Raw genomic sequence first — 18,291 nt, 5'->3', positions numbered from 1 at the left:
GCGGTACCAGGGGTGATGATGATGGTGGAAGGAATAAAAGATTTGGAGTAGCTAACGATTACAAAATGTTTGGATACATGTTGTATGATTGCTTTTATTTTATTATATTTTCACATGTATATCTGTGGGTAAATGCTCAGTCATGTAGCCTACATGTAATTTATTACAGCCACTCGATACCGAAAGTTAAGTAGTTCCAATATCGCAAATAAACCACTGCTGACCTGCAGACCACTTCAGACCTGTAGACCACTACTGACCTGTAGACCACTTCTGACCTGTAGACCACTGCTGACCTGTAGACCACTGAATGAATGGAAGGATGTACAACAGCATTACCAGGGACTCTGTGACCTTTGGTTTCACTGACAACAACATTATGTGGGGACAGATAGTAAGAAAGCACCAGCTTCACACCACAGCAGGAGGAAGCTGCTGCTGTGCTGTGATGCACACAGTGTCACGATCTGGCTCTTGGACCGTGACAAATATGGAGACACACCAAGGTTATTATAGTTTTGGATTTTACGTTAGTTTTTTTAGTTTTTTGACTTTTTGAATTCAATTTCAGTTTAGTTTTAATTAGTTTTTAAAGTTAATTTGCTTGTTTAGTGGATGGTGATGGACAGCTAAGAAACTGGAAGATAGTGGAGCACAAACGACAGGTCCCTAGGACCCTGAAGGTAAGTATGACTGGAAAGCAGTTGGGCTATATTAAAATGTGAACCTATATTAATCAAAAAATTGATTCTATTAAAAGCACAAAGAGACAGTTTGGCTGAGATATAGATATAACACACTAGCTGACATGCAGTAAATATCACCAGCAGACACATTAACCCAGCGCAAGGGGAGCTCACAATCAATGAAGGCTACTAGGGCAAGTTCATCTCACATGCAGGATGAGCTCTAAGCCAGACCATCAGAACAGAACAAGGAAAAGAAAACCACCAAGACACTGACTCTGTCTGACACAGCTCTGGACAGTTGTTGCATTCATATTATTTTGTACAAATGTTGGCTATGCATAAAAGATAGAAAACATGTTAAAATCACACCAACTACCAGTCGATCCCTACCTCGGTCTCCCCGGCTAAGTTAGCCCCTCTAACGTCACATGGGGCTCTCCTCCTAACAGCGGTCGTCAGCTGCGACCGGACGCCGCCCTGACCCCGGGCTCTTTTGAAGGATAAAGCAATCGTGGCAGGTCAGCCACACGACACGTAGCGTGCCAGCTCTTCACGCGGAGGAGAAAAGCAAAACACCCGCGGCCCACCAACAGGTGCCTATCGGACTTTGCTATTAGCTAATCACTGCACGCACCTCTAAACTGCAAGACCAACTGCCCGCAACATCAGTTCCCCCGGCTTCATATCCACTGAAACGTAGGCTTCGGTCCTATGAAATAAATAAATATGAAAACTAAGGACTTTTCTTTCATTTTAGTTACTTTTGCAAACCTACAATATAGTTTTAGTTAGTTATCGTTTTTTTGTTAAGCCTCGTTTTATTTTTATTTCAATGTGTTTCTAGTTTCCGATATTTTGTTCGTCTTCGTTTACGATAACCTTGAGACACACCACATTGAAAGTATAACAAAGTAATTCATTTTTAACTAAATATATCACTGAATTCAAATAAAACGTAAAACAAAGCATGTTGCCTGTAAATCAGTTAAATCAGTAGTGAAAGGTGTGAGTGAGCGAAAGTACGGTGTTGTGTGAACTGTAGGAATAAAACAACGGAGAACTCAAAATGGCCTCAGAACATCCGTGAAAGGGGAAAGAAGAGAGCGAGGCAATGCATTACTGCCAGGCTTGAATAATCAGCACACACTGGGGCCCTCAGGTGTTCACGATTTACCTAATGAATGTAAGCACAAGAAAGACACACAAGACAGCCCCACATCACAAGAGTGTAAGAACTCAGGTCAGTTTGAGCTGCAGAAACGTATCTTTGGTCTGAGTATCACCTCAAGACAAACCACAGTCCTGTTCTTTGTTTTCTTTTTTTACTCTGATGTGTTTACAGACACCAGGGACCACGTACAGGGACCAGATGCAGGGACCACGTACAGGGACCAGATGCAGGGACCACGTACAGAGACCAGACACCGGGATCAGATACAGGGACCACGTATAGGGACCACATACAGGGACCACCCACAGCTACAGGTACCACATACAGGGACCACGTATAGGGACCACATACAGGGACCACCCACAGCTACAGGTACCCATACGGGACCACGTGCAGGGACCACAGGTACAGGGACCACATATAGGGACCACGTACAGGGACCACGCCCCCCTCTTCTGCTAATATTGCAGGTGGGTTTTTTCTCCCGCCAGGCTTTTGAGGCTGCGGCAGACACGCAGAGGACAGATACAGAGTTCCAGAGAGACGTCAGAAGGAGGAAGTCGCCACAGAGCTGAGAAAACCTTCGGGGTAAAAGAAGCAGGCTGACCGACGTGGCGAGAAGAGAGGAAGACACCGTGACCCGACAGGAGAAGAGAGCTGCTGGCTTGGATCCACGTAGAAGGGGACGTCTTTGTGAAACACGAGGAGACGCAGGGACACGTCCCACCCTCCTTTCAGATCCTCTCCTACGCTCTTCTCCCGTCTCATTGTTTGCAAGATGTGCTTTGTTGTAAGAATTACAGACTACTTCCTTGTTTTATCGTGATCTTTTTAATCGGACCATAATCAAACTCTTACCCGGATGTAAAGAGGGGTCCATGTTAGTTAAAAACTCTCTGGTCCTACTCTGCTATGTGTCAGCTTCATAGCAGACTTGTAGGATTTATCCTTTATCACTTCTGCATGTTTACTGTAGTTTTTATTAGTCGGGGTGTTTTGGGGATCATTAATCCAGTTTTACCTGTCTACAGTGAACGTCTCATTATCCAGGGTTGCTGGTTTTTGTCTCACTGAGCAGCTGAAAAGGAGGACCGTGGCCCCGGAGGAACCCTGAACTGAGCGCCGTGGCTCTGTGAAACTCTGCGAAAAACTGAGTGTCAACAGCAGCAGGACTGAGTATTTAACTTTGTCCTTATTTAAGACACACAGAGCCATTTTAAGAGACTCAGATTTGAACTGTTTTCTACTGCACATTTTAACTTGCTGAATTATTAAAGCTTTTGTTTTAAACTTTAAATCCTGGTCTGAGACTATAAATGCGGATTTGGTCCAGCCTGTTCCCCAGCAGAAGCTTTAGGCAAGCATTGATAGAAACATCTGAACCCGGTCTCATGACCTGCGTCACATCTCTATAAAGTATCAGTCTGGTAAAATTCTCTATGTTTTTATTCTTGTCATCAATTAAACCATGTACAGAATCAATGTTACACAAACATTAAAATCACCAAGTATGTAACAGACGATAAAGTTAAAGGGGACAGAGTATAACTTAATGTAATTATTAATCACAATAAACAGATCAATACTAAAGTTTTGGAAAACATTTAACAAGGAAACAGAACCCACATTTTTTGATATATCGTACGTATCCAGAGTATTCAGAGACACTATCTGCAGTTTATAAACTATTTACCCATTTTAACAGGTCTGCAGTGAAACAGCCAAATTCAGCACACACTTGGGCAAGACACCGAATTCTTGAGCCGGGGATCGATAGCCAATCTTCGGATTGGTGGACGACCCGCTCCACCTCTAAGTCACAGCCGCCTCAAATGGACGCCTGATCCAACATGTACTATTTAAAATTTATTTTCAGACATTCGGCTGTCTTGAGTTCAGATCAATAAAGTTCTCTCTTTCAGGAAATACAATCATACATGTTTACTATACTTTACTTAACAAAAACTACAAAGGTCTAAAACTGTGTAGACTATTAAAAAACAGGAAATGTTTCAATGTATTGACACTAAAGTGTAAACAACAATAAACACAGTGAATACAGTAAACACAATAAAATACTAATAAGTAAATAAATAAAACTTTGCCTGATCTATCCAGGATTGAAGTTCTGGACAAAACAGGTGTTTTGATGAAATCATCGTGGACTTTTCAGCAATGAAAATAAAAATCCAAGTGGATCAGAAATCAATAAAACAGAGTGACTCAGTAGAAACAGCTAGCCTGGCTCTGACCCACTTCTTCCAGGACCCTCCCTCCGGCAGAGGGGTGAGGGTGGGAGGCGTGGCCTCATTGTGTGCTCCGACAACAGGATTTTGTGGAGAGGAGGAGCAGGACAGTATGTAGTCGCAGCCACGATACATGCTGCTCAGAATATAAAGTTAATGTTGTCTCTGCCTCAGTTTGTAGTGAAGCTCAGAATATAACAACCCAGCTATCAGGACATGAGGAGGAGGCAGGAGGAAACCGCTAGCTTGGCTCTGAAAAATGTTCACAGCGAAGCAACGCGTGACTGCGATGGTAGACTTTAAGGTGACTACTCTGAGAAAACAATTTACCACATTGTTCACACCAGTATGGTTTCTCTCCAGTGTGAACACGTCTGTGAGTTTGTAGGTGACATAATGTAATGAACGCCTTCCCACACTGGTCACAGCTGTACGGTTTCTCTCCAGTGTGAACACGTCTGTGAGTTTGTAGGTGACATAATGTAATGAACGCCTTCCCACACTGGTCACAGCTGTACGGTTTCTCTCCAGTGTGAACACGTAGGTGGATTTTTAGTTCACCTGATGTAATGAACACCTTCCCACACTGGTCACAGCTGTACGGTTTCTCTCCAGTGTGAATACGTTGGTGGATTTTTAGGTTAGATAATTTAGTGAAAGCTTTCCCACACTGGTCACAGCTGTACGGTTTCTCTCCAGTGTGAATTCGTTGGTGGATTTTTAGGTTACCTGATAAAGTGAAAGCTTTCCCACACTGGTCACAGCTGTACGGTTTCTCTCCAGTGTGAATTTGTTGGTGGATTTTTAGGTTACCTGAAAAAGTGAAAGCTTTCCCACACTGGTCACAGCTGTACGGTTTCTCTCCAGTGTGAATTTGTTGGTGGATTTTTAGGTTACCTGAAAAAGTGAAAGCTTTCCCACACTGGTCACAGCTGTACGGTTTCTCTCCAGTGTGAATACGTTGGTGGATTGTTAGGTTAGATGATTGATTGAAGGCTTTCCCACACTGGTCACAGCTGTACGGTTTCTCTCCAGTGTGAATACGTTGGTGGATTGTTAGGTTAGATGATTGATTGAAGGCTTTCCCACACTGATCACAGCTGTACGGTTTCTCTCCAGTGTGAACTCTCTGATGAATCTTTAAAGATCCAGATGTTGTGAAGGATTTGTCACAGTGCTGACAGTGGTGACGTTTGAGTCCATCTCTTCTTCTCCGTTTCTATAGAAACAGACAGAGTTAGAGAGAAAGAAAGACAGTGAGTGAGATGTCATGGTGGAGCGAGCTATCTAGAACCATAAATGACATTTAGAGCATGTCTGTGGAACAAAACCCACAATGTTCAAGTTTGATTAATGCATTACCACCTGTGACAACCAACTGCAGGGTTGTGTCCACAGATGGGCCTGGGGTGGCACAGACTCTATAGGAATCGGACTGATCATCACAGATGAACCCATAACATTTCTCAATCATCTTAATAATTTTTTCGAGTTGCATTATGGGTAATGACCTGTCAGTCGGCTCTAAAAGCTGATGAGACCTTTGAAGTTTGTGTCTGCACACATGATATTCTGATTGTAAATTCAGTGAATAACGCAGAATACCATCATGGTTTCTTCTTAATAGAGCCCGAGTGATTTATCGTTTTGCAGATATTAGCGGCCGATATAAGCTACTTGCAGATATATCGGCGTTCAAAACAGCCGATATATGACTATTAAAAAAGAGAAACAGAGAGTTGGATCCTTCCCTCAGGTCGTAACAGTTGCATAGTTTGCCCACCAGAGGGCGCTCTGCAGGTCCTCTGTTAACAACACTGCAGCACAAAAGAACAAAGCATCAGATGACCAGTGCGGCACTTTTAACTTTGAACGGTCAAAGTTAGCCACAAAGCCAATGCCATGTTTATCTGTGGAGGAGTGCTAATGTTAATGAGCAATTAAACTATAGTGTTTGACATATTCTAAATATATCTGCGAGCTGCTTGTCTCTACCTGGTCGAAGGAGGAGTGGCTGGTTTGTCTCAGCCAGCAGCTGAGTTTACAACAATGTGCCTGATTTCAAGACTACAGACCAGTCTGTGCTTCAGATACACAGCTTTCTATTTAGCTTGTTTGTAACATTTAGCTAACTGCCAAGCTAACGTTAGCTGTGCTTGTATAAAACATACAGGTGACTGAGAACAGAGATGATTAAATTAACCCTTTCTACATGTTTACCTTACAGACGTATGATGTATTGATAGAAGTATTGTCTTTTTGCTCATGAAGGTTTTATTGCACATAACGAGCGTAGCTGCCTGCAAACCGTCTCCAGGGCGACGGAGCGGCGTCTCTCTCTGCTCCGTGTATGTGTGTAGGAGCCGACAGAGAGCAGCAGAGGCTGCAGCCTGATGGGAAACAGTCGTTTGATACCTCGTTTTGGTGCCATCACTGAAAAAAATTAGTTCTGTTATTTATTGCATTTCAAGATAAATCAGATTTGACGCTCGAGACATAACGTTACATTATCGCTTGTCTCGATAGCTAAGAACCATATTTAGCAAGTTTGGAACCGGGTCCTTCTAGGACCGGGTATCGATCCCCATCCCTTTTGGCGACCCATTTTAGCATTTTGCAGAGAGACAGAGAGAGAGATGTTATCTGATAGGCTATTACTTAACAAGACATGGACACGGTGGAAATCTTACAAGCACGGAGCAACAGTGAACACACCAGATGTCGCTCAGTTCCACGTGGGTTTTGATCCACATGCTGCGCACCTGCTGCTGTGAAAACAGAATAAAGGATGAGCAAATCTATAAAATGTACTGCTGAAGGAGAAAGTGAGCAGAGCTGAGACTCATACAGAGGGGGAGAGAGAGACAGGAAGAGGCGGGGTGAGCCCGCTGTGTTTGCAGTCAGAGACCAGAGGTGAAGGTGTGAGCAGGTGGGGAAGACGCGAAGAGAAAGGGAGCAGAAACACTAAAACAAGGTGGAGAACGAAGTAGAATTAAAGTGGTGAAATAATGAAATAACTACAAATATGTTAAACACTGCTAATTATGAGCATGATGAGGTTGCTGGCTTGATGGCTTTATAAATGCATTAGACCGAAGACAACTGCTGCTCTGTCGAACATATGTTGTCTCTGTTTGCTAGCAAGCATGTTAGACTTTGGCTAGCCGTAAGCTAAGTGCAAGCTATGATCAACGACCATGTCTGATCAAAGTTTTGGTAATAATAACTTGCTGTTTTAGACTACGCTACGAGATTAAAGACACAGAGCGCGCACGCTCTCTCTCTGTCACAAAAAAAACAGACTCAGTCTACGTCTCGGTATGGCTGCGCCACGGTTTTATTCCATCCTGAGTCAGCGTCCACTGGAAGCGTTTCAGAAGCGTTTAAGCAGCGGAGCGTGTTGCCTGCCTCACGTTCTTGACTTGTTATTCATTTTTTATGCTGCTACTACCTTCTTCACAGCTCTCTGTGACCGTCATCTGCAGGCTGTAAGTAAAGGTTTAGATTTTGTTGATTTGGTAAACAGGGTTTGTTTTTTGTGCTTCGATTATGATTAAGTAGGCTACTTATTTAAATGATTTCTTTTTGTGTCCGTTTTAACTGTGTTTATTGTATTTTGTAATCGGGAGTCTCCACAAGGTGTTTTATTTTGAAAATTTACCGGATTCTCTATGCTGTTGTGTCTGATTTCCTGTCAGGTTTGATCTGCTCTGTGCTGCTTGACGCGCCATCCGTTAAAAATAGACCTGCTACCTTTTTCTGCTGAGCGGAGAGCCGGGCCTGGGACGCTTCAGGGACGGGCTGCGGCCCTGTCTGGTGGACTCACAAGCATTGACAAGAATGGCCTCAGTTATCTCCAGCAACCACGACGCAGCCGGAGTCAGTGGACTTTAGACTTTACACACTCATGACCACTGTTATCTCTCCCCCATCAGATTCTCCCTCACTCATGTCATTGCCAAAACTTCTTTGATGCTGTTTTGCTTCTATCTATCAAATAGTTCTAGCTTGTGAAATGACAGTCTGCTTAAACAATCGGTGTAACTTGAGCATAATCATTACCGGAGATGAGACAGCAATTCATTAATCTCTCGTCACAGTAAACTGTGAGCGGCGTCAGCCTGGTGTTTAGTGTGGCCATTGTTTCTGATTTTATTCTGAACAAAAACTCAACTGTGGTTGGGAATACTTATTTGTTGTATGTTTTGTGGCTCAATAACATCAGACGTGCTTGAGTCACAGAGAGACCTCTGCTTTGTTTTGGAACCAACAAAACCGACTGCAGCTGATATTACTGTAAATATTACTATAACGTTGCAGTGGGAGTTTACCGGTCTATCTATAGCCGCTGTCACTCTGCCTTTTTCTTCCTGGTAGTATTGTGTCAATATGCCGGCTCTGCTCAATACGACAGGTAACATCACAGAGCCAGAAAGGACTCTGAGCCGGGAACGTTGGTTGAGCTGGAACATGTCTGTGTGAAAAGCTACAGCCACTCTGACCACACCATGGTTCACTTGATTCCTGCTTACAGACAAAAGCTAAAACTGTGTAAACCTGTAGTGAGGACATCAAAGCAGTGGACAAGTGAAGCTGTAGAGAACCTCCAGGCGTGTTTGGACACCACTGACTGGGATGGTTCCAGCACTGCTACCAACAACCTGAATACAGAGGCTGTGATGTCCTACATCAGCTTCTGGGAGGACAGCTGTATACCAACACGCACGAGGATGAGTTATAACAATGACAAACCCTGGTTCACAGCTAAGCTCAGACAGCTGAGTTTGGAAAAAGAAGAGGCGTTTTCAGGGTGGCAACCGCACCAGGTTTAAGGAGTCCAAGCACAAGTTTAGCAAGGCGGTGCTAAACAGCTGTACGCAGAGAGACTACAGCACCAGTTTTCAAAAAATGACTCTGCTTCTGTCTGGAGAGGCTTCAGACAGATCACCAGCTAAACCTAAATGAACGACTCACGCCTTGCCAACGAGCCGAACCAGTTTTACTGTTGCTTTGAAAGACAAGGGACAGACCCCAGATCAGCCACAGTCCACTATCTCATCCCCCACCTCCTCCCTTTCTCTTACCATCCTGGAGACGGATTTCAACAGATGGTTCAGGAGGCAGAAACCTCGCAAAGCAGCTGGGCCGGACTCCCATTCACCCTGAAGCACTGTGCTTATCAGCTGTCTCCGTTGTTTACTGATATTTTAACACCTCACTGGAGACATGTGCCAGCCTGCTTCAAAGCCTCCACCATCATTCCTGTCCCCAAGGACCACAGGGCTAAACAACTACAGACCCGTCACCCTGACATCAGTGGTAATGAAGTCCTTTGAGCGTCCTGTGCTGTCCCACCTAAAATCCATCACTGACCCACTCCTGGACCCCCTGCAGTTCACCTACAGAGCCAAAAGGTCTGTAGATGATGCAGTAAACATGGCCCTTCACTACAACCTTCAGCAGGAACTCCCAAGGAACCTATACCTTTCAGCACCCTCATCCCGGCCCTGCTGCAGGACAAGCTCTCCCAGGTGAGCATGTTTGACTCCACCTGCAGGTGGATCACAGACCTCCTGATCGACAGGAAGCAGCATGTTAAGTTGGACATTCTCACTCTCACACTCCCCATAATCCTGCGTGACTCCGCAGTCACCACTGTGGACTCCTTCCCTTCCTGGGCACCATCATCTCCCGGGACCTCAAGCGGGACCTAAACATCACCTCCATCACCAAGAAGGCCCAGCAGAGGATGTACTTCCTGCGGCAGCTGAAGAAGTTCAGCCCGCCAAAGACAATGATGGTGCACTTCTACACCGCCATCATTGAGTCCATCCTCACCTCCTCCATCACCATCTGGTACGCTGCTACCACTGCCAGGGACAAGGGCAGGCTGCAGCGCATCATCCGCTCTGAAGAGAAGGTGATTGGCTGCAATCTTCCTTCTCTTCAGGTCCTGTACGCCTCCAGCACTCTGAGGCGTGCAGGAAAGACTGCAGCTGACTCCTCCCACCCCGGACACAAACTGTTTCAGACACTCTCCTCAGGCAGGAGGCTGCGGTCCATCAGGACCAAAACCTCTGGCCACGAGAACAGCTTCTTCCCGATGGCCCTCATCAAGGTCCAGGTCCCCACTGTCAGTGACTCTCATGCCTCCCTCCCCAAACACACACACACATAAACATTCCTGACACACTTTACAACAACCCTCAACTGTGCTTTATGCTCATGTTGTGAATTGTTGCACATACTTTCCAGCATTGTATTATAGTAATTTTTGATCTCCTTACTTTTCATATATTTATATTTCTATTCATGTCCAAGTGTACTGTAAGCACCAATTAAGGCAAATTCCTTATATGTGATTCTATTACAGATAGAGAGGGGGCTAAAATAACGGACCCAGTCACCGCCGCATATCCGGCATCCAGCGGAGCGTTGATGCTGCTAAAAAGAAAATAAGTCCATTTACAGTGATATGAAGACACAGGCAGCTGTTGTGTCCAAAGAGCAGAGAAAAGCCGCTGGTCGCTCCCCCCTCACCGACCCCGGCAGAAACCCGTAGGCTACTCTTCTCAGTAAAGGGTACCAAATGAAAGGTCTGCTCAAGCCGGATCGATTGATGCCCCCCCCCCCCCCAATCTGCCTGTAAAGCATGGGAGTGCTTTTGGTGACAGGAATGTTGATGAATACTCACTGTTTTTATCAATATTTCAGTGTTTTGTCATTTGGAACTTGGTTGTATGGACAGAAAAGTGTTTTCTACCACTAACATTTTAACAGTAAATATTGCCAAAATATCGTAATTGGTCTTGGTATATTTGCAAATGTTGTATGATCACTGCTGTATTTTAGTTTATTTTCATCAGATTTACAGCTACAATTGCATTGTAGGTGTTTTTTTTTTACCAGGCGAGGATAATAATATCTCATTTTTTCTTTATTGCATATCCATGTAGTCTGTAATAGTAAAATAAATATATTAATATACAATGGATTTCTATTCCTTAACTTCTGAATTTTCAAAGGAGACCAGAATTATGCCTCTAGGCCAAATGGTCGAGGAGTTATTCCTGATTCATTTGGGGTGTGTTATTTTAGGCGTTTTTTCTGGAAAAAGGTGATTGTTTTCAACAGATTTTACAAAGTTAGGATGCTTCTATAATACACTTTTCTTATCTAAAGTTAGGAAAGGAACATTAACTTAGGAACTGTTAATCTGTAATGGCTTTTTTCATAATTCAGTTCCTAACCCTTATTACCATGGTAACCAAGCAGTTAGGATAGGATCTGCCGGTTAGGAAGTTTCTGTAATACGACCCCTGCTCTTCAAAGATAGTTTATTACTTAAAAACAGTCCCGACTTCAGAATGTAATTATAGCTTATATTTTATTAGCTTTTCATATTGATTTTAATGGGATATTACAGTTTATTTATTAATTTTGACAATAATTTGCATTATATTATAAGCACAGCGTAGTTTACTTTAGCTTGTAATAAAATGTATTAGTATGAAAACTCAGATGTTACCTTTTAGTCTGGGTGGAAGATTACGGAGGCGTTTTTAAACGATGAGCATCGACAACCACTGACAAAACAAGCCAAGACAAAATATTACAGCTAAGCATTTCATACATTTAGTGGAACCTGTTAATGAGGCCTGATGGTAACAATATAATCTGTTGTCCATGCCTGGCCTGGTAAAGTGTAAAGTTTTACTCTTTGTTTGACACTTTCTGTCTGTGTTGCAGAAATAACAGCTACACAATTTAATAGCAAACACGTGTAACTAGTTTCAGTCACATTTTGAACACGCCGGCTTAAAAGAGATTTCTCTGATACAGACAGAAATGTCAAAAACGTTTCAACCATCCCCGATCTCCCCTAAATATAAAGACACAGACTCATTCAGATCATGACTGCTACAAATCAACGAAGCAAATATTTGATGTGATCAGGTGGAAATGGTGAAGTTTGACTCTGCATCAGCTGCACAATAACAGATCTCTGTGTTTCAGACCACAAAACCCGAAACGTGGAGGAAGTCAGCGTCGATTTAGTTTAAACTTAAAACAAAGCAGAAGCGCAGCGAGCGGCTCTTCAGCCTCCACACCTCCAACATGTAACACACGGAGCTCCTGTGTTTTCCTGTCTCCCCCTCAGTCACAGCCAGAGAAAGCGCCCTCCGCCTGTCCGGTTATATCTCTTTAAATAAAAAGCTCCACATCTGGTCCTTTACTAACCGCTACATAACGGCTGGTCCTGCGGCTGCCTAGCAACAGTAAAACCCGCCGCAGGCTCCGACCAGAAAGGCTGCTGGCTGCTGGCTGCTGGCTGCTGGCTGCTGGCTGCTGGCTGCTGGCTGCTGGCTGCGGCTGCCGGCTGCCGCTGCGGCTGCTGGCTGCTGGCTGCTGGCTTGAACGAGCCTCACTCAGCTTGTGATGAATTTGAACCAACCAGCAGATGTAGCTGATAGAAGTCGCCTTATTTAGCCCCGTTTTCAGGTTCCGAGACTGAAGAACCTCCGTTTGTAGCGATGAAGTCATGAACACTGACCTGAACCTCGGGATTCTGGTTGTCCCCCTCCATTCCGCTCTTGTAGTGGTCCTGGTCTCAGATCCAGCAGGTCTCCTCTCGGACTGTCTGCGCTGTCAAAGCACAGGAGCGCTGCGGGATCCCGTGGAGCGCCGTGTTCTCGCGATGTTTGGTTACTGTTGCTAAGGTAACTTTCAAACAGCGGCTGCTTGATTTCAGGCAGAAGTTGTGTTTTCTTGTCTCAGATGTTTTACAGGTTGTTTGAGCATCTTTTGTGACTAATTAGGAAAACAAATTGTGATAATGGCTTTTACCCTTAATCACTCAAGAGGCCTTAAAACTGCTAAAACTGTAACAAAGAGTGACACAGAGCTGGAAAACAATCAGGTCATCATCTGTTGTTACATTCACACGCTGATATAGACGTGAACACACTCGCTGCAGTCCACAGTGTGGACATACTACAGTACTGTCTGTTGTAACTGTTTAACAACATGCTCCAGTTAGTCTTTTTCCCCAGTAACTAAATTCTTTCACTGAGCGTTTCATCTCTAAACACTACTTTCTTTGAACTTTCTTGCATTTGAACCCTTCATATTTGGTTCTTGCTGTTTCAGACTGCATCCTATAAATCAGTAATCTGCACTTCCCAAAGACCTCGTACAGCTCCGTCTGTAAAGTAGGTTCAAAATGAAGAGTTCACTATCATCGTGGGCACCGATCAGAACGCGTGGAACAAGCCAGGAGACTTCAGTCCTCTGAACAAAGTTTATCTTCTCTAAAAGGTTGCATTTATGAACATATAGGGGGATGAAAAAAACACACGTGGGCTGTTGAATCTGAAAGAAAAACAAAGATTAGAACTAAACATCAACTTAGTCTCACATGTCATCTCAAAGAAATAAGGAAACATAAATAAAATATTAAAATGTCGGCTGGTGGAGCGTCCATACTAAATACATTCTGTGATAAATACATGATGTTACACTGAGCGTATTTTCCCAAATTAAGAAATATCTTTGTGACTGTGTTGTTATGTGCTGCTCTGCTCTTAATATAAATTATAAACTATTAAATATTAATTCTTTATTATTTTAGCACCACAACTTGAATCTTGTGAACAATGAACTCTCACAGTCAGACTGCGCCCCCTCCTGGGGAAACTGAGATATAATGAGTTCTGACATTAAACTTTTGACTACTGAGTCATAATGATGAGATAAGAAGTAACTTACTGTCATAATTTTATCTTAGTTTTGGTATAAAAAGTATCTCAGTACCTTAAAAATGTTGACTCACCACAGGAGCTTTTATTTTGGTAATTCTTACCTTTTCTGGGCCATAAGGGTTAAACAACAGAGAATCCCTCAGTAATAATAGAGCCAGAACAGATCTAATTATTAACTGCAGCTTACAGCAGATACAAGCCAAATTACTGCAGGAAGCACATCAGCTTCTGTACGTTACAGTAAGGGAGGAAACATCAACGCTGACATGAGCTGAGGTGTAAAGGTCAAAGACATGTGAGCTAACAGACACATTAGAAAGTTCAATAACAAATCAAAGCTGCTCGTTCAGCCACTAAACGTCAGTGATTTCCTGTCAGAGCACAGCAGCATCCAGAGAGAGTAAAACAATGAAGGAAAGAGCAGAAGATGGAGGAACAGCAGCACTCTGTTCTCTTTATTCTTCATCTTTATTGGTCTGTCTGCTTAATGAGCAGCAGGTGGCGCTCAAACACAGTCTGACTCTTCAACAAAACCTCTGGAAGCTGTTAGACTCTGAAGGACTGAGAGTGAAAGTCTGGAGGTTTCTTTTGACCCCAAACAGACTCAGAGGACAAAGAGTGGGCTTTTGTTTTCCACAAGTGATGCAGTTCATTAGAAAACATGATATTTAATAAGGAATGTGAGAGTGAGAAGACAATAAAGAGGTTTTCCACCTTTGTAATTCAGCTTCCACCGCTTGTTTTGGTGCTGCTGCACAGACGACATCAGAATCTGAAGTAGAAGTTAAAGGTTTGTGACTGCAGGATCAAAACAGGACGTTTCACTTTCATCATGCTCCTTTGAAAACACAACTTTTCTCTCTTTGATTTCTGATCAGCTCGGAATTGACGGTCTGTGGTGACAGCGGTGATGAGGTCATCATGAACATCATCCAATCCCTCAGCCTGGGTCGGCGGGGTCATCATCAAATGTAAAACAGGTAAATGGTCTGTGCTTCAATCAATAACAGAAAAAATATTGTTGAGTGGAAACAGTTCATTGAACGTCCAGTTTCAAATGATGAGTCAAAGCTTCTCTTTGAGTCGACTAATTTAATGAGAATATTGAAAAGGACTCGAGTCTCAAGTCTCCTGCTCAGATTATTACAGCACCAACCCTGGCAGGATGCAAGTTAAACAGAAAGCAACACATTTATTGACAGAACAGAAAGCAAACAGCTGTTAAAATGGAGTCAGATAATGAAGACACAATAATATTTGATTCAGTCAGACTTTCACAATAACGAAGGTTTGTTCAGACTGAACACAAATGTGGTCTGTAGTGGTTTTGTAGTCCCCGTTTATTCAGCGCCTCTTCCTCCTCACTGGATCAAACCACAGCAGTAAAACCCAGAGGCATCTAGGATCTAATTCGTTTGAAGCTGTAATGGAAATATGTCCTTTAGTGAGTCTTCTGAAATAAAGATTCTAATCCAGACGTCTTTTAAGGGTTTTATTCTTTGCAAAGGGTCAGACAAACATACAGAGTGCTAAACAGTCTGAAAAGTGTAAGACAAAAAGCCAGTGAAGGAGCAGGTGACTTTATATTACTCAGAAGAGCGAGGGAGTCGGGACCAGCTGTCCTGAGTCGAAGGCCTATCAAGGTCAGTCAGATAAGAAAACGAGCATCTTTCCCATGGGAAGCTTCACCTAGCTGAAACATGATAAAATATCAAATACCATACAGTGAGACCTTTGTATATTATAATGGAGCATGCAGGGTGAAACAGTAAACAGAGTAAAATATCAAATTTCCATTACAAACGTACCGAGTCCTTCAGACGTTGATCTAAGAACTCAGAAGAAACGTCTTTAGTCTCTTTCCTCCAGTTTCAGTTTTTTCTTGTCTCTCTGTTCATTTGTCAAAGGCAAAGCTGAATTTTTCCTTGAAGCTGAAACATTTCAGACTTGAGCAGACACGTCTTCACCTCAGCTGGTGCCATCATTAATGAATCTGTCGCTCTTTGTTTCGACTAGAATTGGCTTTGCTTTCAGTCTGAACAAACCTCAACAGATTCAAAACCACATTCAGAAAACAACAACAGATCAAAATACACAACCACTCTATATACAGTTAACACATTTCAAATCTGGAGAAAAAATGTAAAGTAACTAAAGAAACAAAATGTAAAGTAACTAGAGGAACAAGAATTTACCTGTTTAAAGAGAAACATCATGGGACCCAGATTTTACTCCAAAACGTATTGATGATGTTTTCAAGCCATGGGAAGGTGAGGACCCCACAAGATTTTACCAAACATAATGAAGAAGGAGTGGACTTTTCAGAAGATACAGCTAATACATATGGTCTCTCCAGTAATCACTTCTATGGGATGGGGATAAGACACATGTCTTTGGTGTGGGAGACCTGGGTTCAATCCCCCACTGTGACCCATCCACCAATGTGTCCCTGAGCAAGACACTTAACCCCTAGTTGCTCCAGAGGCGTGCAACCTCTGACATACAATTGTAAGTCGCTTTGGATAAAACCGTTAGCTAAATGAATAAATGTACATTTTCATTGTTATACAGATGTTACTCAATTATATCCATCGATCAAGCAAGATGAAACTAGTCAGAGGCTCCAGAGGCGTACGACCTCAGACATACTTCGCTTTGGAGAAAAGCGTCAGCCAAATGAATAAATGTAAATATTTACAAGTGAGAAGGTATTTGAAAGAAATAGTCCACATGAGAACTCTTGGAGACCTCCACCCCTTGTGAGATACATGGCAAAGACTCACCAAAGCCACAACCCCAAAAACACAACTGGACACATCTAACAAATACTTCAGGAAATAATAAGAATAAAATAGTACACGTTTTATTTAACAAAAACAGGAAAGGTATCAACAACATGTCTTGACACAATAAAGTATAACAAAGAAAATTCCACAAAAGGAGAAAAATATGTTTAGCTACACAATATCAAGAAAATATGTATGAAAAACAGAAACAATATTTCAATTTCAGCAAGCCTGGCGCAGTAAGTAACGTTAGTGGATGGGTCTTCCTCTGTGTTGTTGTCCTGCGCAGTTATTTTCTATTTTTGTATAATACATGGGTCAGAGACTGAGAAGTGGAGAAGCTGTGTACCAGAGTATCAGCAAAACATAAATAAATCTATATTGAATGTTACGAAGTCAACAGCGGCAGATCGGTGCTAAAGTAGCTGGCTGCTGCAGCTGGTGTAGAGAACGTAAGTCCCTACCCTTCCTGTGGACCAGCATAGGAAAACTAGGTACGGTAGTCTATGGCAAGAGAACAAATATTTTGATCCCGTTTGAATTGCGCTCTGAATGATGCATATGATGATGGTCATCTATCAGGGAATGCGGAGGCAGGAGGAAACCTCTAGCCTGGCTCTGACAAATGTTCAAAACGAAGCAGTGTGACTGCATTTGTGGCGTTTAAGGGAACCTCTCTGAGAAAAAGCTTTCCCACATTGGTCACAACAGTAAGGTTTCAAGCCAGTGTGAACACGTTCGTGGATTTTTAGGTCACCCGATGTAGTAAAAGCTTTCCCACATTGTTCACACCAGTAAGGTTTCACCCCAGTGTGAACACGTTGGTGGACTTGTAGTACACCTGAGGTAGTGAAAGCTTTCCCACATTCGTTACAGTGGTACGGTTTCTCTCCGGTGTGAATTCGTTGATGTTTTTTAAGTTCACCTGCTGTAGCGAAAGCCTTCCCACACTGGTCACACCAGTAAGGTTTCTCTCCAGTGTGAACACGTTGGTGAACTTTTCGTCTACCTGAGCAAGTGAAAGCTTTCCCACATAGGTCACAGTGGTACGGTTTCTCTCCAGTGTGAATGCGTTGATGTTTTCTAAGTCCACCTGATATAGTGAAAGCTTTCCCACACTGGTCACAACAGTAAGGTTTCTCTCCAGTGTGAACACGTTGGTGGAGTTTCAGTTTATCTGATGAAGTGAAAGCTTTCACACACTGGTCACAGCTGTACGGTTTCTCTCCAGTGTGAAGACGTTCGTGGATTTTTAGGTCACCTGATGTAATGAACGCCTTCCCACACTGGTCACAGCTGTACGGTTTCTCTCCAGTGTGAACACGTTGATGTATTTTTAGTTGATTTGATGTAGTGAAAGTTTTCCCACACTGGTCACAGCTGTACGGTTTCTCTCCAGTGTGAACACGTAGGTGAATTTTTAGATCACCTGATGTAGTGAACGCCTTCCCACACTGGTCACAGCTGTACGGTTTCTCTCCAGTGTGAACACGTAGGTGGATTTTTAGTTCACCTGATGTAATGAACGCCTTCCCACACTGGTCACAGCTGTACGGTTTCTCTCCAGTGTGAAGCATCTGATGTATCTTTAAAGATCCAGATGTTGAGAAGGATTTGCCACAGTGCTGACAGCAGAGA

The 18,291-nt window shown here is 43.1% G+C and overlaps 1 protein-coding gene and 1 pseudogene across 1 annotated transcript in view; one reads left to right on the top strand and one right to left on the bottom strand.

Moving 5' to 3' along the window:
* The window catches only part of LOC119912601 (zinc finger protein 2-like), a 746,717-nt gene that overhangs the window by 225,449 nt on the left and 502,977 nt on the right, over nt 1-18,291 (top strand). The gene's annotated exons all lie outside the window — the stretch shown is intronic.
* LOC119912740 overlaps nt 1-18,291 on the bottom strand; it is a 65,297-nt pseudogene that overhangs the window by 21,218 nt on the left and 25,788 nt on the right.

Source organism: Micropterus salmoides, unplaced genomic scaffold (genome assembly GCF_014851395.1).
Source record: "Micropterus salmoides isolate LMB-PRFRI ecotype aquatic unplaced genomic scaffold, ASM1485139v1 Ms_hic_scaffold_2, whole genome shotgun sequence".
NCBI classification, from domain to species: Eukaryota; Metazoa; Chordata; class Actinopteri; order Centrarchiformes; family Centrarchidae; genus Micropterus; species Micropterus salmoides.
This window is presented reverse-complemented; position numbering and strand designations above follow the sequence as displayed.